The sequence below is a fragment of the Panthera tigris genome, chromosome C2, assembly GCF_018350195.1.
Source record: "Panthera tigris isolate Pti1 chromosome C2, P.tigris_Pti1_mat1.1, whole genome shotgun sequence".
NCBI lineage: Eukaryota > Metazoa > Chordata > Mammalia > Carnivora > Felidae > Panthera > Panthera tigris.
Window position 1 is genome coordinate 95,160,819 of NC_056668.1, and position 26,624 is coordinate 95,187,442.

A 26,624-nucleotide genomic window follows, 5' to 3' on the forward strand; every position below is an offset into this window, starting at 1 on the left:
CTTCTCTGAGCCTCAGTTACCTCTTCTCAGAGTCTCATAGAGTTTTTCTGAGACATGAAGGCAACGTGTAGACAAAGTATTTGGATAGTTTCCACCACTTGCTAATTATTTTGTTAGATAATTACATCATATGGAGTCCTCTGTTGAAAAGCTCTGGGCAAAATTTTTCTCAGCCTGTCGCGCTAGGAATAATTGGACTTTTCCCTGAGAAATCCAGTCAAAACAAAATCTCAGGAATCACATAACTAGTGAATTTCTTTGCACTGGCTAGTAGGAAGCTCAGGGCCAAATTTGTGGCCTGCCTTTAGGCATGCATTTTAAAACTACAAATATTCTATGGTTTCATCTCAGTTTTCCTAATGCTATTTTCCTTTTGCCTTGATTTCTTTACTAAACTGTCTGTCTCTCTGTATTGTATGTGTATATTGAAGTCTCTGCCAATAAATAATAAATGCATATAGATTTTCATCACTCTCATAGGCCTCAAATTAGAAGAGCCTGGGTCTGAAAGGCTTGCCGAAATATCGCTAAACACTGCTTTGCTACAAGCAACATCCTAAAGGAGAATTCAGTTCCTGGCCAGCCCATAAACATCCATCTAACAGGGTAACAGCAGTATGTGTTCCAATATAGAGCTACCGTTTATAGTCCTGTTCTCTGGAAATATGATCAGAGTCCCAGGAGGGTTCATGAATGACCCGGTTTCCCCTGGATGCGTGCCTGTACCGCACTAGCAGCTGTTACTCCATTTACTCCTAACACCAGCTCCTGCTATGTTAAGGAAGGAAGAAAGATGAGGAGGTCTGACAGGTGGAATGTGGAGAGGAGGAGAAACAGTGGCTTCTGGAGAGTCGGGGGCCTGATGGGAAGGGGGAGAGAACAGGTAGCAACTTCTGGTATCGTCAGCCACACCAGGAGCAGGTTCTATGAAAGCAAAGGAGAGGGAAAAGGAGTACTGGCAGGGCCCCAGCTATTTGAGGAATGGCTGGAAGAAGTTCCACAGGCAGAGAGGAACAGGTGAGGGTAAGACCAGCAATGTTCTTGGAAGTTATTTGTGAAGCATTCACAAGTATTGTAAATTTGCATGCCCAGGGTGAAGAAAAGCCTCGTTGTTTCCTTGCAGTTGGTCTAGTCTCTTTCAAAAGTCCTGTTCTCTCAATAAGAGGTGAGACACTATGTTTAGTCCAATCTGGTAAATTCAAAGCTACCCAACAATGTAAAGAGACAGTGTTTCTTGGGGAATTTAGTCCCTTCCAAGACTAAATTGTCTCCTTTGGATCTTTTCTCCATCTCCCTTTCTTCCTTGAGATGGCGCATGAACTGGGTGTGGGCAGTGTCCTAGTGGGGGAAGGGATCCCAGAGTGTGTCAACGGACCAGGTCCTGCCCTCTGCCTCTCCAGCTGGCTTCCCATGCAGACATCCTAGGGCTCACCAGGAGCCCTACCTGCTGACTCAGCATCTGACACAGCAGAGCCTCTGAGGTTTGGCAGTTCATCCTCTGGCTTAGGTGGTCCTCCCTGTAAGCCCTTGCTTGACCACAGAGTTATCTTTGCCCTGGGATTGGTGACCCACTCCAGCAAGCTTCCCAGAGTCTCTGCTACTTTTATATCAACTGAGGGGAGGCAGGCACTTCTAGGTCCTGCCTTCCACACCACTCAGGGTGACTCAGGAAAGCTAACTCAGGTCCCTGGAATCAAAGTGTAGGCCACCTTCTTCCTTACTTGTTGGGACTTCCCTCAGGTGCAACTGTGCTTGGGGTCCCCAGTGCTCCCTCTTGATATGCTAACCAATGGGGATGATCTGGAATTAGGCTATCCATTCTCTCTCCACAAACTCTAGTTTTAAGGACAAATGTCTCAACAAAGTAGGGGGAAAAAGGCAGTGTGGAACTCAAAACCAGTCGCCCCAGGCTCTGATGATGGGAGGTCTCCCCCTCCACAAACCTCATGGCTCTGCCTCTGAGCCACCTTAAGAAGTGGCTGCTGCCTTTATATCATCACGTTTGTATTATCGCCATCTATTTTTTAAAAAATGATGTTAGCTTTTAAACTTTGTTGATTACTAAAGTTCTTACTGACTGACCATCAGTGACTTCTCTCTAAATGCGGAAAGGATACACTGAAATATAAAGATTGCTTTAGAACTATTTTATATCATTTGTTTTGATACTGATGCACTTCTGATCCACCATGCACTTGAAATTGTTTTCTTCTATAGCGATGACAGCTCTTTTTCTGGAAGATAAGGAAGGTATATGTAATAGTATATGTGAGCACAGAAGTGGAATGTAATAGAATTTATTCTAAAGACATGTTTTCCGGGCGCCTGGGTGGCTCAGTGGGTTAAGCGTCCGACTTCAGCTCAGGTCACGATCTCGCGATCTCGCAGTCCGTAAGTTCGAGCCCCGCGTCGGGCTCTGGGCTGATGGCTCAGAGCCTGGAGCTGCTTCCGATTCTGTGTCTCCCTCTCTCTCTGCTCCTCCCCCGTTCATGCTCTGTCTCTCTCTCTGTCTCAAAAATAAATAAACGTTAAAAAAAAAAAATTAAAAAAAAAAAAAGACATGCTTTCCATGCAAACCAAAGACTTCCAGAGAAAGAATAGGAAATATTCCCTCTTCATCTGTTCTTCCCTTTCCTTGCCCAGAATGTAGATGGTGATTATTGCATGGTCTAAGGAAATTGTGAAAAATTGAGATCTCTAGCTTTATGAGATTGTGATTCATTAACTGAAACTATGGTCTCACTGGGGCGCCTGGGTAGCTCAGTCGGTTAATCATCCAACTCTTGATCTCCACTTAGGTCACGGTCTCACGGTCCACGAGTTCTAGCCCTGTGTTGGGCTCAGTGCTGTCAGCACGGAGCCTACTTGGGATTTTGTTTCTCCCTCTGTCTGTGCCCTTCCCCTGCTCATGTGTTCTGTCTCTCTGTCTCTCTGTCTCTCTCTCTTACAAAATAAACTTAAAAAAAAATGGTAGCATTAAATAAATTCTTCTGAAATTGTTATGTGCTACTTTTTTAATGCTTCATAATTTAGTTGCTTAAAAATTAACCAAAGACTGTATTTGGTATAAGCCTTGTATGAATAAAAGTATTTGCTTATGCAAATAACTGAGCTAGAAATAGAAAACATACTTTACACCAATGTGCATATATTGAAGACTATGAAATATATTACTATTATAATGGCAATTCCATTCTTGCTTATGTATTTTTATAAGTGGACAACAATTTGGAAACGGTAAGGTAAGATAATCAACAGAGGTTTTCATTTCTTCAGATACTAGTTTTAATTCCATTTTCCTTCATTTTATCAATTTTTAAATTTCCTTAATATCCCCTTCAAAAAATAATCACTAAGATTTAGAAGGCCATGAACGCTGAAAATAAAAATATTATTAAAAATTTTTCTGATGTCAGTGTGCTTTTAAAAAAAGGTCATTTGATCTTCAATAATGCTTTTTTCATGGCCATAAAAAGCCAAGCACCAGGAGAACTGTATGCCAAAGACGTGGTTCTTGCTTCTAGCATATGTATGCCCCTCCCCTCTTTTTGTAAAAGACTCGTTTCTCCTACATGATTCCCTGCTCCTCCCTCTTCACTATAGATATAGCATAAAAACTAAGTACAGAAAATAATTGGCAAGGCATAGAAAAAAAGAGTAGACTAGCAAACAGAAAGAGGTGACATTTTATCTTCAAACAGGAAAATTAATTTGGAAGGGTCATTAAAACAATTGCACTTGTAAACTGGTTTTTGCTAACAATTTGTTTTTCTTTGGCACCACAATTATAGGATTGAAAACTCCTCCAGGGAATTTGGATCTAGACTACTTGGCCATGTCACAAAACTTCTGGAATTGAACACATTGTTGGTACATGGGTATTAGTTATAATGGAATTTGATCTCAAAAAAATTGTTTGCATTTCTCTAAATAATAAAAATATTTCCCACAAAAGATGATCATGGAAAATGGCACTACAGTTGCCATGCTCTCATGGCTTTATAAAATACTGAGCTCTTTTGCTGAGTGTCACTATGATTCATGAGTAACACATTTTTACTGCCATTAGAACACTTGCAAAATTAAGCTAGAATTACCTCAGTTGACTGCTATTAGCCAAAGCTCCAGGATTCAGTGCCAAGAATAAATCCTTGTAATGATAGACTTCAACAGTTGTACAAAGCAGGCTTTTAAAGACTTGTTTCTGGAAACTAAATGTTATTTGCTGGGACAAAGAGCCTATCGTTCATAGTTATTTAGCCCTGACTAGTTAAATGGACATATTTCTTTTTAACAATGTAAAAATGTTTACAGAAGTAGCATAATAACACCGGTGATGTATTTTTTTCTTTACTTAATGTCTTCTTTTTGGTAAAGCATCTCTGTAGTTTTATAAATATTATCCTATTCATACCTCAAACACCTAGTTTTTAAGAAAGCAATAATAGCATTTGATCCAATCCTCAAAAGGTACAATAATGCAAAAACTGCATTTCACATGCATTGGAGAAATCAGAAGTGGCCCCAGGCTCCCTCACTCCTCCAGCTTGGTGCTCTGACTCCTGGAATGAGCCACGTCCTACTGCAAAGAAATCTTGGATGTCCATATTTTGTACCTAAAGAATGAATCACTCTTATATGAGTGCCACATGGCATGACGTATCTTTTTTTTTATTGTGGTAAAATACATATAACGTAAAGTTTATCATCTTAACCATTTTTTAATTTAAAAATTTTTTAACGTTTTTATTTATTTTGAGAGAGAGAGTGTGTGTGTACGAGCAGGGGAGGGGCAGAGACAGGGAGAGAATCCCAAGCAGGATCTGCCCATCAGCACAGAGCCCGAAGGGGAGTTCGAAACAACAAACCACAAAATCATAACCTCAGCTGAGGAGCCACCCAGCCGCCCCTCATCTTAACCATTTTAAAACATTTTTTTAAGGTTTTATTCATTTTTTAGAGACAGAGACAGAGCATAAGTGGGGGAAGGGTAGAGAGAGAGGGAGACACAGAATCCAAAGCAGGCTCCAGGTTCTGAGTTGTCAGCACAGAGCCCGATCGATGCAGGGCTCGAACGCACAAACTGTGAGATCATGACCTGAGCTAAAGCCGGACACTCAACCAACTGAGCCACCCAGGCGTCCCTCATCTTAACCATTTTTAAGCATACAGTTCAGTAGCAAGTTCATTCACATTGTAGTGCAACCAGTTGCCAGAACTCTTTTCATCTTGCAAAACTGAAGCTCTGTACCCGTTAAATAACTGCCCCTTCTCCCCATTTCCTGGCAACCTCCTTTCTACTTCTGTGTCCACAATTTTGACTATTCTGGGTACCACATATAAGTGGAATCAGTACAGTATTTGTTCTTTTGTGACAGGCTTATTTCACTTAGCATAATGTCGTCAAGTTTAATTTCCTCCCTTTTTAAGGCTGAATTAAATCCCATTGTATGTATATACCATCTTTTAAAAACTCATTTGGGGGCACCTGGGTGGCTCAGGTCATGATCTTACCAATCATGAGTTCGAGCCCCACCTCAGGCCAGGTGCTGTCAGCCTATTGGCGCAGAGCCAGCTTTGAATCCTCTCTGCCCCTCCCTTGCTTATGCTCTCTCTCCAAAAAATACATAAAATATTATAAAAAAATTCATTTGTCGGGGCACCTGGATGGCTCAGTCGGTTAAGCGTCTGACTTCGGCTCAGGTCATGATCTCACGGTTGGGGGGTTCGAGCCTCGCATCGGTCTCTGTGCTAATAGCTCAGAGCCTGGAACCTGCTTCTGATTCTCTGTCTCCCTCTCTCTCTGCCCCTCCCCTGCTCACGCTGTCTCTCTCTGTCTCTCAAAAATAAATAAATGTAAAAAAAAAAATTAGGGGCACCTGGGTGGCTCAGTCAGTTAAGCGTCCAACTTCGGCTCAGGTCATGATCTTGCGGTTTATGGGTTCAAGACTCACATCAGGCTTGTGCTCAGAGCTTGGAGCCTGCCTGGAGCCTGCTTTGGACTCTGTATGTATCTCTCTCTCCGCCCCTCACCCGCTCGCACTCTGTCTGTCAAAAAATAAATAAACGTTAACAAATTCATTTGTCTATTTGGGTTGCTTCTACCCCTTGGCTATCATGAATAATGCTACCATGAAAATGGGTGTGCAAATATCTCTTCAAGACTATGCAATACTTGTTATTTCTGTTCTGTGTGTGAAGAGGTGTGTGTGTTTTTTACAATAGTGATCCTACTGGGTGTAAAGTGGTATCTGATTGTAGTTTGATTGCATTTCTCTTGCGATTAGTGATGTTGAACGATTTTTCATGTGTTTGATGGCCATTTGTTTGTTTTCTCTGGAGAAATGTCTGTTCGAGTCCCTCGCCCATATTTTTAAATGTTTATTTTTGAGAGAGAGGGAGACAGCACACGAGCAGGGGAGGGGCAGAGAGAGAGTATCGGAAACAGGCTCTGCACGGGGCTCCGTGCTGGACTCCGCTGACAGCAGACAGCCTGATGCAGGACTGGAGCTCACGAACTGTGAAATCATGACCTGAGCCGAAATCAGACACTTACCTGACTGAGGCACCCAGGTGCCCCTCCCTTCCCCAGTTTCAATCAAGTTGCTTGTGTTTTTTTGTTGTTGCTGTTAAGTTGGAAGAGTTCTTCCTATATTCTGGATATTAGCCCCCTGTAAGATATATGACTCTCTCCTATTACTGCATAGTATCACTTAGATGTAGAATTGAAAAAGAAAAAAAGATCAAACTCACAGAAACAGAAAGTAGAAAAGTTGCCAGGGGCCGGAAGATGAGAGAAATAGGGAGAGTTTGGTCGAAGTTTGGTACAAGCTTTCAGTTAAGATGAATAAGATCTGAGTATCTAATGTAAAACATGGTAACTATAGTTAATAACACTGTATTGTATAGTTGGCATTTGCTGAGTGAGTAGAACTCCAATATTCTCACCACCACCTCCAGAAAAGGTAAATATGCGAAATGATGGATATATTAAGTAACTTGATGGGGAGAATACCTGCACAACAGGTGTGCATGTCAAATCATCACACTGTACACTAAAAGATCTTATAATTTTGTCAATTCTGCCTCTTATAAAAAGTGTATAAATATTAGAAGGCTAATTCCTCAATGTTTTGTGCTATTCTCGAAGTAATGGCTTAGAGGCAGGACATCTGGATTATTAACCTTTTCTCTACCACCTTCTTAAGTCCACAATCAACAAAACAATATATCAGTCTCTGATTCATAACATTTTGATTTCTGTGGCATCTGTACTCCCACATGACAGATCTCAAGCCACCACCATCTCTCAAGAGACACACAGCAGGACATGGTTGTATATTGTTTCCTTCATTCTGGTAAATAGATGTCAACAACCTCAGAAACATAGAAAATAGTAAAACATGGTAAAATGATTAAGAAGTGATAGGCTTTGTATTACGTTTATTTTTAAGATAATGGAATCAATCGTGAGTCTACATATTTCAGTTTTTAACAGTGGCTATGTTTAACAACCAGCTTGCAAAATTCCTAAAACTCTTTTAATCAGCTTTTGTGAAGTGTTTTCAGCTGGCCCAGCACAACACCGCTTAGACCACTTCTGCTCTGAAATGTTCACCTTCCTTCCACCCCCCAACATTTTGCTTGGGTTCCCCAAATAGTGTATCACTTTGGCCTTTCCTTGAAACCTTTTAAATAAGAGTCCGCTGATTGCTGCTCAAAGTCCTTCTACATCTGGCCCCTGCACACCTTATCACAATGTTTCCACTCCTCGTGAAGGAGAGAACCTAGTTGTACTTCCAGGCGAGCGAAGTACCTCACTGTCTGGCTCTTCACCCACACCTTGCTCATTCTTGACTCTCGGTCCTGCTTCCTCTCCACTTCTCTGGAAAGCCTTCGTCCCTTCTCACCCAAGTTCAACCCTTCAGGGACCAGCTCCGATTCCACAGACTGTACAGAACCTTCCCTGGGTGCCTCAGTAATTTCTCTTATTGCTTTATTGCACTGACAGCTTCTACCATAAGCTACATCCTTCATGAAGTATTATTTCGCACTGACATTATTTTGTTGGCACATGCCATTCTTCATTTTCCAACTAGAATGTATTAGCAATGTCTGACATTTCCAGTTAGAATGTCAGGGAAAGACTCGTGTTTCATACCGCTTGAGTACCCTCCCCACATGTATTCATACATTCAAAACTATTTATTGAGCACCCACTATGTATCAAGGGCTGCGCCAGACATTAGGGATACATTTGTAAGTCTTTGTAAAGGAACAAGACATAAGTCTATCTTTGCCAACCTCGATGAAAAAGCACACATGAGGGGCGCTTGGGTAGCTCAGCTGGTTAGGCGCCTGTCTTCAGTTCAGGTCATGATCTTGCAGTCCATGAGTTCAAGTCCCACATCGGGTTCTTTACTGACAGCTCAGAGCCTGGAGACTGCTTCGGATTCTGTGTCTTCCTCTCTCCCTGCACCTCCCCTGTTCACTATCTCTCTCTCTCTCAAAAACAAGTAAACATTAAAATTTTTTTTAAAAAGTACACACTAGACATTAAAAATAATTAAATTAAGTTTTGGAATAAAGTATATAAACAGAACCATGAAATTTTAGAGCTAGCAGGGATCTTAGACCAGGCATTCTCACTGGGGACAATGATATCTCCACAGAGACTTTGTGGAGCCACATTGAAAGTTTTTGGTCGTTCAGTTGTTTTGAGAATATTATGGGATTTATGGGTGCTTCTGGGGATAGCGGACATCCGGCAATGTGTGGACAGTTCCATTCAACAAAGAACTGTATTACCTCACACATAATTTTTAAGTGTTTCACTGGGAATTCATGAAGATAAATTATAATTAGCAAACCTTAGAACTAGAACTCCACTTCACATGAAACATAAAGCTTTCTCTTGTGTGGTTTTTGAAATACACTGAATTTTCCAGGTATTCAACTAAGTTGAGAAAAAAATGTTCTCTTCTGCACCAAATTTTATTGAAAGTTGTTCATCATCACAGAAAGAAAAAAGAAAAACACATCATGAACAGCAATGCCATTTATGCTGTTCAAGTCACCAAATCAATACTTGATATCATTCTGTAGTCCTAGTCATTATATACCAATCTATATAAAATCTCATAATATACCAATATGTACAGTACTGATTAGTCCTAATTTAGTCCTGATTTCATAATGTCGAGTTTTTTTTTTTTTAAAGATTCTATTTTAAGGAATATCTACGCTCAACGTGAGGCTCGAACTCACAACTGACAGTCACATGCTCTACCCATGGGCCAGCCAGTTGCCCCCAAAATGTCAGGTATTTTTAAAAGTCAAAAATATTCCATTGGATACTAATAACAACATATTATTATATTAAATACAAATTAAATATATTAATGTATAATCCATTAAAATATTAAATAAAGTAATATAAACACACAAAAATTAAACATTTCCAATATAAGCAGATACAAGCAGCTGATTTTTCATGTCTTACAGTGTAGTTCCGTGCTATTTATTTGCATATTTAAATTTTTTTAATTTAAAAATTAAATTATTAATTTTACGACTTAAAAATTTTTTTTAGTGTTTATTTTTGAGAGAGAGAGAGAGAGACAGAGTGTGAGCTGGGGAGGGGCAGAGAGAGCGGGGGGGGAGACACAGAATTCTGAGGCAGGCTCCAAGCTTTGAGCTGTCAGCACAGAGCTGGACACACGGCTGGAACCCACAGACCTCAAGATTATGACCTGAGCCGAAGTCGGAAGCTTAACCAAATGAGTCACCCAGGTGCCCCCCTACAGTGTAATTTTAAAGACGCTCATAAGGATGGTATTTGGAAAAGCTAATAATGACAAAAGGAAATAATGTTTCTGGGGTTGGGTGTAGTTCTAAGAACTAGAGTTCAAACCCCAGGGGAATCAAGCTAAATCATGGAGGTTTTATTCTTTAAAAAAAATGTTTATTTATTTTGAGTGAGAGAGTACAGGCTGGGGAGGGGCAGAAAGAGAGAGGAAGAGAGAATCCTAAGCAGGCTCCCCGCTGTCAGCACAGAGCCCCACGGAAGTCATCTCATGTGACCCTGGGATCGTGAGCTGAAACCAAGAGTCACTCGGCTGACTGAGCCACCAGGCACCCCCAGATTGGAGGTCTAAAAACCCATCGCCTAAAGCAAAGGCCTAAAGAACCTTGTGGTTTTGAGTCAAGGTCTGTAGAAAAGAAAGACGAAATGCCTGAAAATGTACTGGAAGTGCCGAGGAAAAACAGCCCGGGACTTGCTCTTCGGCAGAGGCATCGCACGCAGCCTCCTCCCATGCATCCCCGCTTTCCCACCAACTCACACACTTAAACACGTCAGTCCCCATTTCACCCAAGTACTGTTTCGTTTTCATTTATTTGGTGTGTCCCTCTCTTAGATCTCCGGTCAAAAGTGCTGCAGAAATTCACACAAAAAACTGATAATCAGATATTTCCAATTTTTAACTAAACAAAATCACCCTTGGCGTAACAGGGACTGAGGCTGACCAGGTGCAAGCGCGGAGGTTCACACTTGATGCTGCAAATCTAGGTTGTTCTGATTGGGTATGAGAGACACGTTGTTAAGCAAAAAACAAGCTGCGGCTGGTTTCCTAAGGGGGCGTGGCTTCCTCTTCTTATCCCTCGCTGGGGACAACTGAGGCAATCAGTGGACCTGCCTGAGAAGCCGGGAGAGAAGTCAACTGTAGATATGAGCAACTGCGAGTGCATCAGGTAATTTTCTGATGACTTATGCTTTAGGTACGACAGGAAAAAAAAAAAAAAAGTACCTTTTCCCTTTTGTTCTTAAAGATTAGTCATCTTTTACCGGTGCTAGTTTTTCTTTTGTTCATCTACTGTTACCCTTCCAATGAAGCAGTAAGATGAACCAAAGTTCCTATCTTTTCCATCTATTGGTGCAAAAATGGTGTTGCTGCCTCTACCCCTGTCTGAAACCATGGCAACAGCCTTTCCACCTGGGCACCTGCGGCTGGAGTTTCCCTCTCCTCACTCAGGACAAGCCTGCCTGTGTTGCTGCCTTCCTTCAAAGAGCACTCCTTCAGGTCCATGACCTTCCAGGTATGCCTTTTGGCACAGTTCTCTATTTTGCACACGTTTCATTTTCTTTGGTGAGATTGATGAGCTAGCCACATTCTGAATTGTCAGAGGAATAGAGGGAGATGATGAAATGTAACTTTGGAAGATGAACCTTACAAAATGCCAAAGAAGTTGGGTGGTTCTGCACTGGCCTTTGGGAGAAATGTGCCAGCATGTTTTTCACAGGGTGACGCTGACCTCATGGTGCTGATTAGTTTAGAGAGGAAATTCTTTATCCATAAATGCAGGTGGCTCAGGCTATGATGAGGTTTTTCTTGGGGGTGATAGTGGGGTTTGTGGGGTCCAGAGCCAACAACCAGGAAAGAATTCTTGAAGACCTCTTTGGTGCAAAAAACATGGTTTTATTGAGGCACAGGGACAGGACCTGCGGGCAGGAAGAGCTGCCCCAGGGCCATGAGGAGAGACTGGTTATATACTCTGGGGTTGGGGCAGGTAAAGTCTGGGGGAAGTTTCCAGTGAGATTTTCATATGCTAAAGAAGACTCACAGGATACTGGAGGCCTAGCTGTTGTCTAGCTGAGGTTGTTTTTCCCTCTACAAAGCATTAGCATTAAGACAGTAGGGACTTCCTGGAGGAACATTTTACTCTGCTAGCCTCAAGTATTTGTCAATGGGCTGCAGGTTATAAGGAAATTTAGTTCTGCCATTTCCTTCTGCCTTTGTTTCCCACATCACTATGGAAGGGTGATGGAGACTTAGGTCCTGCGGGACTACAACTCTTATCAGTAACCATTTGTTTTCCCCCTTTCCTTTGTTTTTTTTTGGGGGGGGGGGCAGCCAGGAGTCCCTGAGGAATATCACACATATCCCACCTGAGGGTGGGGGTGGCTGGGGGTGTTTGCGACTGTCAGCTTGCCTTATGCTCCCTCATCAGCTGTAAGGAGTCATCTCTGTTCTTTCAGCAGAATAAGCAAACGTTTATTGAGTCCTTACTCTGTATCAAGTCCTATGCCGGTACTTCTCACACATTGTCTCATGTTTTCATCACAACAAACCTGTGAGGAAGGTACTATTGTGACTTTCACTTTGTAAAGGAGAATGCTGAGGCACAGTTACAGGTAGGTTCCCACTGCCAGAGACAACTGGGATTTGAACCCACGTTTGTCTGGCTCCACAGGCTTCTCACCCTCACACACGGCCTTAGGTTGGAAGTGAGTGGACTGGAACCGAAAGCCTTCCCTTCCATTCCCCATCCCCAGGTCTGTGTCAAGGAACTCTCTGGGCCTTTTCTTGGTTCTTCTGCTCCTGGACCTGTCTCTCCAAGCTATTCATTTTTTTTTTTTTTTCTTGCAATTGAGGGCTCAGCATACAATGATTACTATTGTCTGTGCCCTGGAGTGTAACTGTCCACTCTCAGAAAACACAAGGGAAGTATATGTTTCTTAAAGTTCCATGCTAATGATGCTTGGCACTCTTTAAGGGAACATGAGTCCACAGCTGTCATCTTTCTAGCTCTAATTTTGGAAGAATGTAGCCAATCTCGTTGGAAGTCTATATATCTAAAAGGATAAGGCTTTCCTTTGCTTGCTTGCTCTGGGCAGAGACTACAAACAGCAAGAATGATAGTTATATGAAGATGTAATCATATAGTGAGAGCTAGATGGACACTGGTTTGTACATTGGCCATGGGAAACCTGGTGTATCATGGCAGGTTACTGGAACTCCTGTTGCATGAGAACCCTTCAGGGTCTTGGAAAAATGGGGCAGTGAATTTTGAGAAGATATAAACTCCTGAAACATTAAGATGAGGAATCTCAAAGATGTGAAGAAGGCTGCCCTCAATTTAGGGGGACATGGCTACCCTAAAAAGCAGAGCATGTACCATGTCTTGAATGAGGGAATGAAAATTGGATCCTAGAGGAGATCCTCAAGGTCAACAGGAGAGAAATATTCTATTTGCCCACATTTCTCTAGACCTGGGAAATATATCCCAAGTTCCTCCAAAAGGAGCAGGCTACCTTTCAAAGAGAGCTCAAAGAATAGAATAGCCAGTATAAGGCCAGGTGACAGGAAGTTAAGCCAAAAAAGTAGTTTGCTGGTAGGGAAGAAACTCTTCTTCAGCTTTAAGGATCATTACAGTCAAAGAAGAGGGAGTGGGGAACCATATTCCAATGATAGGGAAGTAACAATCACAAACCCAAGCCACCAAGAGCCAGAACAGGCAATATTAACCACAGCCATAGTGAGAAAGCTTCAGGAGCAAGACTGAGAAGACCATGGAGCCAATAGGAAAAGGGGAGCTGAGGTCTGGTAGCCTGGTGACTTCCTTGGAAAACGCAGTCCAAGATAGTGCAGTTGTCCTCAAGGATAGGGAGGCCTAGGAAGATATGGGCCTCCTAGTGTTATGGGTTGAATTGTGTCACTCCAAAGTTTATATGTTGAGTTCTAACCCCCAGGACCTCGTAACATGACCTGACATGGAGATTGGGTCTTTACAGAAGTAATCAAGTTAAAGTGAGGTCATTAGAATGAGCTCTAATCTAATGACTGGTGTCTTTATAAGATGGGAATTTTGGACACAGACACACAGGGAGAATGGCATGTGAACCTGAAGGCAGAAACCAGAACGTTGCTTCTACAAGCCAACATATTATAAGGACTGTGAGCAGGGGTGCCTGGGTGGTTCGGTCGGTTGAGCGTCCAACTCTTGATTTCAGTTCAGGTCATGAAACCAGAGTCGTGGGATTGAGCCCTATGTTGGACTCCAGGCTGAGCATGAAGCCTGCTTAAGATTCTCTTTCTCTCTCCCACCTCCCCCTCTCCCTCTCTCTCTCAAAAAAAAAAAAAAAAAGAAAAGAAAAGAAATTGAGAGCAAACCATCTCAAGCTGGAGGAAAGGCATGGAACTAACTTTTTCTCACAGTCCTCAGAAGGAAACAGCCCTGCCAACACCTTGATCTTGGACTTCAGCCTCCAGCACTATGAGACTAAAAGTTTTTGTTGTTTAAGCCACCCAGCTGTGAAATTTGTTAGAGCATCCCTAGACAACTAACATTCCCAGTGAAGCCCTCAGAGCAAGGTATTGGAACATTTTAGTTACAATATCGGGGAACCAAAGGGATGGCAGGTCCCCATCTCACAATAAAGTTATGCCCTTTAAATTGTGTTCTCCATCCAGGCCATGTTCTGGTGAATGACCAGAATGACCTCTCTTGGGGTGTAAGTGTAAATCCTTTAAAACACCGTATGCACGAATATTCGTTTGAAGAACACTTATAGGCAACCACTATATGCCCAGCAACCCTTGCAGATTTTAAAACATGACAAATGAAATTAGGTTAAACACTCATCTCCTTTTAAAAGTATTTTTTAATAGATATCTCTTATGTTTATTTATTTTTGAGAGAAAGAGAAAGAGCGTGCAGGGGAGGGGCAGAGAGAGAGGGAGACAGAATCCAACAATGAATCGTGAGGCCTTTACCTGATTGAGTCATCCAGGTGCCCCTCCTTTAAAAAACATTTAAATGAACAGATTTATTGAAACCCATCTCCAACACTGCTACCCTGGCCACTTCTCCAGAAGTAAGGTGGGATGGAAAGGAGAACTGACTTAGCACATCTGGGCATGCAACAAGGTGTCATTTATTTCAACAACACTTTATGGTCCCTGTATGGAATAGGTACAGAAACTGGTCTGGATCACCCAGCGGAAGAACCAAGTGGCACTTGGAGATCTTGGAAGGCAGGAGGTTTATTTTACACTGGAGTGCTCAGAGGATATCATTCTCCAGAGGTCTGAGTCCCAAGCATAAGCAGAGGAGACAATTTATAGTCTGTTCGCACAGCAAGCGGGGTGGGAAGAAAAACCAGGAAGGGGAGTCTTCGGGCAGGGACTGGAATTCCCCTATCAGTCCTGTTGGCCATCTTATAACAGATTTTTCCCTATCAGAATGTTTACTTGAACACACTAAATGCTACAGGATTTCCCTTTGTAGAGTAGAAATGCTGTATGGAACAATCATTGAGATAATCATGGCCTCCTTTGCTTGGCTTTTCCTTAGACGGGAGATCAGAACAGAGATTCTTAGTTTCATTTAAATTAATTTTGTTGGATTCCACTAGAGCATTTGAAATTCTTGTTTCTGAGGAACATTTTCTCAGTTGTGTAGTCTAGGAATACAGAGGAGGATGTTGGTTGGATATAACCTTAAAAAAAAAAAACTCATTATGGATAATTTCAAACATACACTAAAGGAGATAGACAAGAACAGTAAACTTGAACGTGCCAATTATGTAGCTACAATTACAAACTCCTGCCTGTTCTTGTTTCATTTGGCCTTCCGCCTCTCTTTCCCCATACTGGATTGTATTGCCAGCTATAATTTCATTTTATCCACAAATATTTCAGTATATATCTCTAAGAAAGACAGACCCTTAAAAAATTATCATGAGACCATGACCCTACCTAGAACATCAGCAATCCTAAACATCATATATTGTCCAGTTAAGGTAAAAGTTTCCTTGATTGTCTCATAATATTTTAAAAAGTTGGTTTGTTTCAGAATCCAAAAAACATTCCTGTGTTGCATTTGGTTCTCTTCTCCCTTCTTTTTCCCTGAAATATATTTAAGAAAACAGGTTGTCTTTTCTGTTTTGATTATTGTATTCTCCTTGTGTTGTTAACATGTTCCCCAGTCCTTCATGTTTCCTAAATATTAGATTTAGATGCTTGATCTGATTTAGGTTTGCTATTTTGGCAAGACAATTTTGTTTAAAGGTGGTGCTGGATTTTCCATCAGGAGGTACAACCTGTTCAGTTCTCTCCTCTGATGTTAGTGGCTATTGAGGGCCATAACCTAGATTTTATTTCATTTGAGATTTGCCAAATGATGGTATTCTAATTCTATTATTCCTTGAATGTGAGGGTACAGCTCACACAGGAAAGACAAGTTCAATGCTTGATTCATTTTAGAATAATTGGTTTACTAATATCCTTCAGTGGTGACCAATGAGTTTATTATTTTCTCCTCCTCCTCCACCTCCCTCTCCCTCTTTTTCATCCTCCTCATTATTATTTTAAATTTAAATCCAAGTTAGTTAACATATAGTGTAATAATGATTTCAGGAATAGAATTTAGAGATTCATGGGGTGCCTGAGTGGCTCAGGCAGATGAGCGTCTGACTTCACCCCAGGTCGTGATTTCACAGTTTGTGGGTTTGAGCCCTGCATTGGGCTCTGTGCTGGCAGTTCACAGCCTGTAGCCTGCTTCAGATTCTGTGTCTCCCTCTCTTTCTGCCCCTCCCCTGCTAGTGCTCTCTCTTTCTGTCACTCAAAAATAGATATTTAAAAAAAAAAAAAAGAATTTAGTGATTCATCACTTCCATATAATGCCCAGTGCTCATCCCAACAAGTGTCTTCTTAAAAAAAAATTTTTTTTTAACGTTTTATTTATTTTTGAGACAGAGAGAGACAGAGCATGAACGGGGGAGGAGCAGAGAGAGAGGGAGACACAGAATCGGAAGCAGGCTCCAGGCTCTGAGCCGTCAGCCCAGAGCCCGACGCGGGGCTCGAACTCATGGACCGCAAGATCGTGACCTGAGCTGAAGTCGGCCGCTTAACCGACTGAGCCACCCAGGCGCCCCAACAAGTGTCTTCTTTAATGTACCTTGCCCCTTTAGCCCATATCCCCATCCACAACCCCTCCAACAACCCTCAGTTTGTTTTCTGTATTTAAGAGTCTATTATGGTTTGTCTCCCTCTCTGTTTTTTTTTTTTTTTTTTTTTAATGTTTTTATTTTTGAGAGAGAGACAGGCAGAGAGTAGAGGAGGGGCAGGGAGAGAGAGGGAAATACAGAATCCGAAGCAGGCTCCAGGCTCTGAGCTCTCAGCACAGGTTTGATGCGGGGCTTGAACTCATGAGCTGTGAGATCATGACCTGAGCTGAAGTCGGACACTTAACCGACTGAGCCACCCAGGTTCCCCATCCCTCTCTGTTTTTATATTATTTTTGCATCTCTTCCCTTATGTTCATTTGTTTTATTTCTTAAATTCCACATATGAGTGAAATCATACGATATTTGTTTTTTTCTGACTTATTTCACTTAGCATAATACACTCTAGCTCCATCCACATTGTAAATGGCAAGATTTCATTCTTTTTGATTGCCGAGTAATATTGCATTATATATATATGTGTGTGTGTGTGTGTGTGTGTGTGTGTGTATATATATGTATGTATATATCACATCTTCTTTATCCGTTCATCAGTTGTGGACATTTGGGCTCTTTCCATACTTCAGCTATTGTCGATAGTGCTGCTATAAACATTGGAGTGCATGTGCTCCCTTTGAATCAGCATTTTGGTATCCTTTGGATAAATACCTAGTATTACAATTGCTGCATTATAGGGTAGTTCTATTGTTAATTCTTTGAGGAATCTGCATACAGTTTTCCAGAGTCGCTGCACCAGTTTGCATTCCCACCAGGAGTGCAAAAGGGTTCCTCTTTCTCCTCATTCTCACCGACATCTGTTGTTTCTTCAGTTGTTAATTTTAGCCATTCTGACCAGTGTGAGGTGGTATCTCATTGTGGTTTTGATTTGTATTTCCCAGATGATGAGTGATGTAGAGCATTTTTTCATGTGTCTGTTAGCCATCTGGGTGTCTTCTTTGGAAAACTGTCTATTCATGTCTTTTGCCCATTTCTTCACTGGATTATTTGTTTTTTGGGTGTAGAGTTAGATAAGTTATTTATAGATTTTGGATACTAACCCTTTACCTGATAGAGTTTGCTTTAAAAATACCACTATGGGGGCACCTGGGTGGCTCAGTCAGTGAAGCCTCCAACTCTTTTTTTTTTTAATTTTTTTTTTCAACGTTTTTTATTTATTTTTGGGACAGAGAGAGACAGAGCATGAACGGGGGAGGGGCAGAGAGAGAGGGAGACACAGAATCGGAAACAGGCTCCAGGCTCCGAGCCATCAGCCCAGAGCCTGACGCGGGGCTCGAACTCACGGACCGCGAGATCGTGACCTGGCTGAAGTCGGACGCTTAACCGACTGCGCCACCCAGGCGCCCCTGAAGCCTCCAACTCTTGATCTCAGCTCAGGGTTGTGAGTTCAAGCCCCACTTTGGGCTCTGCACTGGGTGTGGAACCTACTTAAAAGAAAAAAAATATTATTATGATATCATGGCTGTTTAATTTGTTTAATATGTTTTAATCCATTGTGGCATTAATACTCAAATTGTGCCATCATTGGCTATTTGGAACTGTTTCAAATTGGTTCTTGAATCTTGGACATAACCTTTTTATCTGCTTTTGAGAAAAGAGTAGAGAGACCCTTACAGAACTTTCACTCCTAGATTAGTGGTGTCTGGACTTTTTTGATTGTGAATTCCCATTACAAAATCTTTGAGCATGAGTCCCCTCTATGTGCTTATTTATAAACTATACACATGTACTATGATTTAATATGTTATGTACATAACAAAATACCTCCAAATAGAAATTTTGGATGATAAGAAAAAGCTGAAATGGACAACGTTTTAAAAATAACAGTCACCTAGAAGGTCACTAGACCTAGGGCTCCTAGCCAACACAGCAGGGGAGTTGGGGGTGGAAGAAACTTGGCAATGGCAGACAGCTCCATCTCTGCCTGCCAAGAAGTCAGGAATCCTAGAAGAGACCAGGCTGCTGGCCTCCAGCACTGGGCCTGGAGAGCTCAGCCCAGTTTCCTGCCAACAGCTTGGCCATGAGCAGGGATGAGATGCCGAAAGTGTCCTGGAACCCCACCAGGCTCTTTCGTGGTCCAGCAATCTGGTGAGCAGGCCTGGCTGGGTAAATGCTCAGGAGAGAGGCATACAGGCTGGTTTCACAGTTATGGAAGCAGAATCATGTCTGTATTCTCTCTAGGAAGGAAAAATCTGAAGTTACAAAAGTTTGACTTCCTTTAAAAATGGAAGCAGCTCTGGGGCACCTGGATGGCTCAGTTAAGTGTCTGACTCTTGGATTTGGCTCAGGTCATGATCTCATGGTTCATGAGTTCGAGCTCCGTGTAGGGCTCTGTGCTGACAGCTCAGAGACTGGGATTCTCTCTCTGCCCCTCCCTGCCTCTCTCTCTCAAAATAAATAAATAGACTTTTAAAAAAATTAAAAATGGAACCAGCTTTGGGGCGCCTGGGTGGCTCAGTCGGTTAGGCATCACACTTCAGCTCAGGTCATGATTTCATGGTTCATGGGCTCAAGCCCTGTGTAGGGCTCTGTGCTGACAGCGCAGAGCTTGGAGCCTGCTTCGGATTCTGCATCTCCCTCTCTCTCTGCCCCTCCCCGGCTCTGTCTCCCAAAAATAAATAAACATTAAAAAAAAATAATTTAAAAAAATGGAACCACCTTTAACTAAAAAGAATTGGTAAAGCAAATTACGTTAAAGTACCTTTCCCTTGGCTTTCTATGCTGATGAAACCAAAGGATAAATATTTAGGACTTAGGTTCCACAGAAGTGACTTAAGTAACCTGGTTGAGATAAACTCTCAAGGAAAGATTTTGCTCCATCATAAGTAGCAGATTCCTTCAGCTGTGTTTCCATGATACTCAGTTTGAATTGTGAGGCCCTGTTACACCCAAATTGCTTTGATATCCACCTAAATGGCAAACCTTTGTGTTTGTCAATAACTCTGAAATGTGGTTAGAACATTATGGAACATCAGAAAGTAAGGCAGGTGTTGGAAGCAATGGTGGTTTATGCAAGAAAACTGTCCTTATCTCCTTGAAGTATATGAACATAAAATCAATTCCAAAGTTTCCAACAACAAGAAAAAGGCCATGTTTTCTTCTCCAAAACCATAAAACAAAACAAAACAAAAAAACAGCATTTGGCTTTTGAAGTGATGACTACTGTTCACTGACTTTCTTTTGTAAGAAGTTTCGAAGCAAATTTAAAATAAAATTTTCTCTTCTGCCAATTTCTAAACTTAAACATAGAATTTTACTCATAATTTGCAATTGTAGCGAAGAAGGTTAAGAGGAGGAGGACCTCAGAGAATGAGATGATCTTTAGGAGGAAGTAGAAACTTCTAAATGTTTCTTAAGTCATTCCTGTGAGTTAAGGATTGCTGATCCTAGAAGAATATAAATATGCCTGGAAGCGGTACATCTTGTTGCTAACATTTTGTGTGTATGAGTCATGTGTTTTCTACCGATTGGCGGAACCCAGCCAGAGACACTGCAACTTGTGAATGACAGTCTTTTCCAATAATGGGAAATTCTTTAACCTACTGCCTTATTTTCTGTATGAGCACTTAAGCCCTGTTTTTGTAATCCCAATAACTCATCTTGAAAAATAAAATATGTCCAATTTTAAGATCTATACAAGAGATTTATCCTAAAAGTTCAGTTCACAAAATTAGGAAAAAAAAAAAAAAAAAAGGCCCAACCTGAAACCTTTACTTTATCACAGCCACCTTCACCTAGGGCAGGGCTGGTTAACTCTTCAATCATGTGGTGTTGGTATCTCACTGCTTCCTTTATAAAGTGCCTTGGGATTCTTAATGACTTTGCTACAAATGCTCAGCATCACCAATTTCTCCAAAAAAGGAGACAAATAGATTACATCATCATGGAGAAATCTTCCATTCCTTTTGATTTCCCAACTAGATTAAGTTCTTAGGAGGGAAGGAGGGCAGGTGTTGAAAAGACAACAGTGCTTCTTCTATTATGTAAACAAGTAAAAAACTTTTCCAAACTATAAAATACTTGTAGGGAGTCCAGCAAACGATTTCTATTTCTCATGGTGACCACTTCTTTCTTTTTTTTTTTTTTTTTCAAATATCATATATGAAACTTCAGAAAAGATTTGGTTTTTGGGAGATTCTCTTTTGCTGATCAGGAAATGCCAGCCCTTCCCCTTTGCTGACCCAGTCCCGCATATTTTCATCACAAAAGACAATTTGCTACAAGAAGTTGGCTCAGTGCCAGGATTTCAGTTCCTCGGGAACAGGCTTACCAGTTAATAAGCAAGTTTTTGTTGAGGATTTGCTAACATCCAGTACTGTGGTAAGTCCTACTGGGAACTCCAAGATTTACAAGTAGGAAGATAGTACTACATTCAAAGAGTTTATAATCTATTGGAAAGAGGACACGTACAAAATGAAGCAGCTACCAAAGTTCAGTTGTTGGGGAATGTGGATCTGGAATTGAGGGTCTGAGAGGCATTTTGGAAAGAAGTTGGATTTGTGGGGGGTTTTTATTATATTTTATTTTATATTTTGAGTAAATAATATATTCCCAAGATTCAAAATTCCAAAAATCTTCTTTCTCCCCTGCCCTTCAACTGCAACCTCCCTCCTCAAGGCAACCGATGTTGGTGACTTTTGCATTTTTTTCAGATATTTTATTCATATGTGTATATGATAAATAAATATGACTTCCTCTCCCTTTAGAGTTACAAATAATAGCTACTCTGTGCCTTTGAAACAGAGTGGTAGTTTGGTAGAGTTATTATTATTTTTTAATGTTTATTTTGAGGAAGACAGAGACCAAGTGTGAGTGGGGGAGGGGCAGAGAGAGAGGGAGACACAGAATCCTAAGCAGACTCCAGGCTCTGAGCTGTCAGCACAGAGCCTGATGCAGGCCCGTACCCAGAAACAGCGAGATCATGACCTGAGCCAAAGTCAGCTGCTTAACCGAATGAGCCACCCAGGCGCCCCTTGTAATATGGTAGAGTTCTTAAAAGCTGAGACTCTGAAGCCTGTGTTCCAATCTTGGCCCTGTCAGTTTTTACCAGTGTGACCATGGGCAGAAGTCACTGAGGCGGTTTCCTGATCTCTAAAAGGGAGGAAAATATGAGTACCTGCCTTTCACGTTTGTTGTGAGAATTAAATGAGCCAATGGATATTAAATGCTTAGAACAGTGCCTAGAATGTAGAAAGCACTGTAATATATGTTAGATATTACTACTTTCACTTAATGTATCTTTTTTTTTTTTTTAAAACAAAGTTTATTGGCTTATTTTCAGAGAGAGACTGAGAGAGTGAGAGAGGGACAGAGAGAGAGTGAGAGGGAGAATCCCAAGCAGGCTCTGTGCTGTCAGCATAGAGCCCAATGCAGGGCTCAAACCCACAAACTGTGAGATCGTGACCTGAGCCGAAACCAAGAGTCAGCCGCTTAACTGAGCCACCCACTTAGTATATCTTAGAATTTGTTCCATATCAGCACAAATAGAGGAATTTGTCTATCTGTTTATTTATAAATGCTTAATATTTCATTGAAGGACATGCTATATTGTGCTTGGCCTCGTGTGATGAATGATATTTAGGAAATTAGGAAACCAGTGTTATAGGCTTTTAGGAGGTAAAGCAAAAGCAGCAGGCTATCACTACACATCTTTATTTGGCTAAAGTTTAAAAGACTAACCATACTGAGTGCTGGTAAGGATGTGGACAATCAGAACTGTCACATACTGCTGATGGGAAAATAAAATAGTGTGATCATGTTGGAAAACAGTTTGGCAGATTGACAACTTCTTATAAAGCTAAACACACATCTGCCATATGATTCAGCCATTGCACTGCTAAGTATTCTCCCAAGAGGAATAAAACATATTCACACAACGACTCATACCCAAATGTACCTAGCAGCTTTACTTGTAATAGACAAAACCTGTAAACAGCCCAGTGTCCATCAGCAAGTGAATGAATGAACAAGTTTAGGTAAATCTACACAATGGAATAGTACTCAGCAATAAAAATGAGCAAACTAATGATAAATGCAACATGGATAAATCTCAGAGTAATGTTGTGAGAGTAAATACTATATGATTTCATTTATACTCCAGAAAATGCAAACTAGTGCAAACTAAATAGAAAGCAGATTAGTGTTTGAGGACAGAACTAGGAGAATGGAGAGTGAATTAGAAAAGTGCACAAAGAAAATTTGGGGGAATGATGCATATGCTTGTTAACTTGTGATGATTTCACAGGTATATACATATGTCAAAACTCATCAAATTATGCACTTTAAATATGTGCAGTTTATTATGTTAAAATATACCTCAACAGAAGTGGGGAAGGAAAAAATATATATTCAAAACAAAAGGATTAAAGCACCCCTAAGAAGCTAATAAAAAAACTAAATTTTTTTGATGGAATTATAGTTGAGTATGCATGCAAATATAGCATAATACCAAAATAATACAAAAATCATTTGGAGGTGTCTGGGTAGCTCAGTCAGTTAAGCATACAACTCTGACTCAGGTCATGATCTCACGGTTCGTGAGTTTCAGCCCCTCATGGGGCTCTGTGCTGACAGCTCAGCCTGGAGCCTGCTTTGGATTCTGTGCCTCCCTCTCTGCCCTTACCCTGTTCATACTGTCTCTCTCTCTCTCAAAAATAAACAAACATTCAAAACTATTAAAAATCATTTGCATTTGCTGAGCATGGAGCCTTCTTGGGATTCTTTCTCTCTCTCCTCTTTCTCTTAGGACAGAGGGTCCCTGTCATGGCTTGTGCTGTCTCCTCTAAATTAAAATTGATTAATTAAAAAAATCATTTGCATTTAGTTCTTATTTTGTGCTTTTCCTTCCTCACTCCCATAGCCTAACTAGGTATGTTTGTAGGGGAGGAAAAATCATTCCTTCTACCTTCTATGTTCTTAGCTGGGGCCCCTGTAACAAAGACAGATTAATAATAATAATAATAATAATAATAATAATAATAAAAACCCAAGTCTGCTAGCATGTGTATCTCATATATGCATGGAAGAAACTCAGAAAAAGAGAAACTAAAAAAGGTGGCTTAGAACTCCTGCTTGTGCAGCATCTTCAACGGAGAACAATAAATGTGTGAAGAAATGACAGGACAAAGGAAAGCTGTGTTAGCCTTCCAAGGGCGACAAACTGAGGGAAGGAAGCTGGTGGAATTGGGTTTGTTGGCAGATTCCTCTGGTGCTGGCTCTGGGCTGATGAGAGTCTAGTCATCCCAGTAAAGGAGACTTGATATCCTGCCCTTAGGCAGAAAAGGAGGAAGGTAGAGCGTTTTCCTGTGTTTGCTGCTGCTTAATTGCCCCAGCTCAACGTAAGAGCTCACAGAGGCATATTCTAGGCTGACATATTCTGGTTTCCTCCATCTTCATTACTAAGCTGAGGGATGTTTTTCTTCAATTGCTTTGATGAGCTGTTTAATATTTACTTATTGAGGGGCACCTGGGTGGCTCAGTCAGTTAAGCGTCCAACTTAAGCTCAGGCCATGATCTCACTGTTAGTGAGTTTCAGCCCCACATTAGGCTCTGCGCTAACAGCTTAGAGCCTGGAGCCTGCTTCAGATTCTGTGTCTCATTCTCTCTCTGCCCCTCCCCTGCTTGTGCTCTGTCTCTCTGTCTTTCAAAAATAAATAAGTGTTAAAGAACTTTTTTTTTTAAATGTATTGAGTGCCTCAAAAAACTTTTGCTTAATGGGTATGTATATCAATATTTACTGTATTAGAAATTCAGTAAAGAGTTTTAAAAAATATTTATCAATTCATTTAAAAAATAATGAACCCTTTACATGTCAGTGTAAGATATTTTTATGAACCATATTTTTTCAAAAAAAAAATCAGTGTGAAGAATGACACTGTTTTCAATTTTTGCCAACCTCTGTAGTGTCTGGCTTAAAAGAAGCCAGCTGGATTCTCCTATTGGCTTCTTGTTCCATCTGTCGTGACACCACATGTCATGTAGTCTCTGGCAAACTCCACTGCACAGTCATGTGAGTCTGAGAGGGAAGCAGGCAAATAATCTCTCAGCCTTGTTATGAAAATTGCTTTCACTTCAAGGACCTCGGTGGAAGAGGTTTTCTTGGCCCCAAATCTCTTCCCTGCGAGAAACTTTGAGCCCATGTCTTACAGGACCACATGTAAGTCATAGCACACAGATTAAAATCTATCCTGCCTTAGGAGAGTACCTTTGAAAAAGAGTCAACAACTGTCCCAGCTTTACAAAATATTTACCAGAGAAAGCAGCTGGAGCCTCAGAAATGTTAGGCTGGAAAAAAATGGATATGGGGCCAGAGATTATAAGGAACGTGTGTGTGTGTGTGTGTGTGTGTGTGTGTGTGTGTATACACACACATACATACATACACAGTTAATATTTGCCCCCGAGCCTTAAAAAATGTATCTAATACTGTATTTAAAAAATCTTTATTATGGTGAGACTACTCTGAAAATTGACCCACTAAATAAAACACCAGGGAGTTTAGTAAGCAAGGGAACAGTCCCCTGACCACATATTTCTTGAATGGCAACAGAGTTTCCACTGTTTTCCTAGACAACAACAGTTAGTCATTAAGGGTTCTTTTAGGGCAAAACATGGTCTCCTGGTCATGCCCAAACCGGTGGATTAATTTAAAGTAATTATGTAGCAGAAACCCAGTATTGTTTAAATGATACTGCTCCTGGCCAAAGAATGTAGGAATTGGTTGTGAGGGCACCTCCAGGAAAGGTCTAACTTCATCTAATGTATATACTACATAAAGCCTGTTTGAGGAAAAACAGCAAAAAAAAAAAAAAAAAAAACATCAATAGGTTTTGGTTGTGCATTGGTTCTTGAGGTTAATTGCATACTGTCTTAGTAAGGGGAAAAGGATAAAATATATTAAAAAACCAGAGCAAAATCCTCCTGGCAAAATCCCTCCTTTCCCACTCTCCAGGAGTTCTCTCAGATTGCTTCTGTCTCCATTCAATCGCGTGTAATCTTTACCCTGTCGATGTAGTGCAGAAGATATGTGATTGACAGTAGAGAATGCTCGTTCTGGGGGGCCTTACTGGAACTGGTGGTACACTACTTTGCAGCCAGAGAATTGGGTGGGGGCGGGGGGGAGGGCACAGAGGGTAAAGGACCTTACTTTTCAAATCTAGGACAAAGTTACAATATGCATTGCCCGGCATCAAATCAATAAACATGTGCAAAAGAAGCTACAAAAATATAAATTGTTTCATCAACAAATGTTTATTGAAGCCCCACTATATGCTCTCCTAAGCTGTTATGGAAGTGTGCTGAGCTGGACAATGTGCAGCATGGATTTCAAGGTATGAGGTGCCCTCCAACTCTGGAGTTTAACACTCTAGTTGAAGAGATAAGCACACAGGTAATATTAGATCAGATCACACGTGTGGCAGAGCATTCGAAAGGCTGAGAGATCCCTTCTGATACAGACTGAATGTTTGCATTCACCCAAAACTCATATGTTGAAACCTAATCTCCAATGTGATGGTATTTGGAGGTGGGGCCTTTGGCAGGTGATTAGGTCATGAGGGTGGAGCCCTCATGAATGTGCTTAGTGTCCTTTGAAAAATGACCCCATAAAGCTCCCTAGACCTATCTGCTATGTGAGGGCACAGTGAAAAAATGGCTTTCTGGGAACCAGGAAGCACGTTCTCATCAGACACAGAATCTGCCTGCCAGCACCTTGATCTTGGACTTCCCAGCCTCCAGAGCCATGAGAACTAAATTTCTGTTTATAAGCCACCCAGTCTATGGTATTATGTTAGAGTGGCCCAAACATACTGAGACAACTTTT

General features: G+C 41.2%; 1 pseudogene; it reads left to right on the plus strand.

Moving 5' to 3' along the window:
- The first annotated feature begins 712 nt into the window (after nucleotides 1-712).
- The window catches only part of LOC122241918, a 28,087-nt pseudogene continuing 2,175 nt past the window's right edge, over nucleotides 713-26,624 (plus strand).